The sequence below is a fragment of the Antrostomus carolinensis genome, unplaced genomic scaffold, assembly GCF_000700745.2.
Source record: "Antrostomus carolinensis isolate BGI_N321 unplaced genomic scaffold, ASM70074v2 scaffold33089, whole genome shotgun sequence".
Taxonomy (NCBI): domain Eukaryota; kingdom Metazoa; phylum Chordata; class Aves; order Caprimulgiformes; family Caprimulgidae; genus Antrostomus; species Antrostomus carolinensis.
In genome coordinates, this window is record NW_010339846.1 from 1 (window position 1) to 1,174 (window position 1,174).

Here is a 1,174-nt window from a genome sequence, read left to right on the forward strand (position 1 = left end):
GGTGGCAGGTACAGGGCAGGGCAGCCCTCGGCACAGCCACCCCTCCCTGTGCCCGCGTGAGCACCCGGGTGCTGCAGCACAGCAGGGACCACCGGGCCGAAAAATAACCGCTTGCTTTTCTTCTCTAGGTTGGACTCACCAGCTAGCTGCTGCTTTTTCCTTTCCTGGAGGTCTCAAGCTTCTTCAGATCAACGATGGGCTCGTTCTTGCTCTGGAGAAGGTCCTTGTGCTGTGGCCGGGCACGGGGAGGACACGGGTCGTGTGTCCCCTGCTGCAGGGACGCTGCCTCACGGGAGCATCGATCTCACCATCCCCTTCACCCCGCAAAGCCCCGGGGCACGCCAGCTCTTCCCATCCCTTGGACAGCTGCAGGAAGGCGCCTTCGCTCCCACCTCTGCTCGGGGAAGCAGCTGCAGCCGGCTCTGCCGGGGCTGGAAAATCTCCCGCAGGGCTGTCCCAGCTCTTGGCCCAGACGTCCCCATGCAGGAGGGGGCTGTGCTGGTGCAGAGCCCATCAGTCCAGGGAAACACCCTCCAGAAACTCCACGTTCCCTCTCTGCCCTGCTCTATGCGGGATTTATCGTAGAGTCACAGAGTTGTTTGGTTGGGAAAGACCTTTGAGATCGAGTCCAACCGTACCTGCCCCTGACTAAACCACAGGTGATTGTCTGAGGGGGCTCCTGCTGAGTGGGGTGTCTTGGTGCTCGTCCTACAGCCCAGAGAGATCCGGGCTCGGACGGAGGCAGCTCAGCACCTCTGGGTGACATCACTGAGCAATGCCAGTGCCACTCCCTGGGCCTCACACTGCAGGGCACATCCACCCAACCGTCACTGTCCCTACAGAGAGGGGTGACAGGCTCTGTGTGACTGGGACCAGCGGGATCCTCCTGCCCAGGGGACCGCGGGGGCGAAGGGCAGGGTGACCCCTGAAGGCTCAGGGTCTGGGGGGACATCACACCCACCCTGCTCACCATGGCAGCTCGGGGCTGGAGCGAGCAGGACGGCCTGGGGAGAGCTCGTGCTCTTCAGGGGTTCAGCATCACCCTGTTTCCCCCAGATCCCTTTGAAATGAGGAACCCCCAGCTGGACCCACGCCTGCCCAGACCCCCACGCGCCGAGGGGACCTGGCTCCTCTCCCCCCGCCGCCGGAGATACCTCCTCCACCCCCTCAGCCG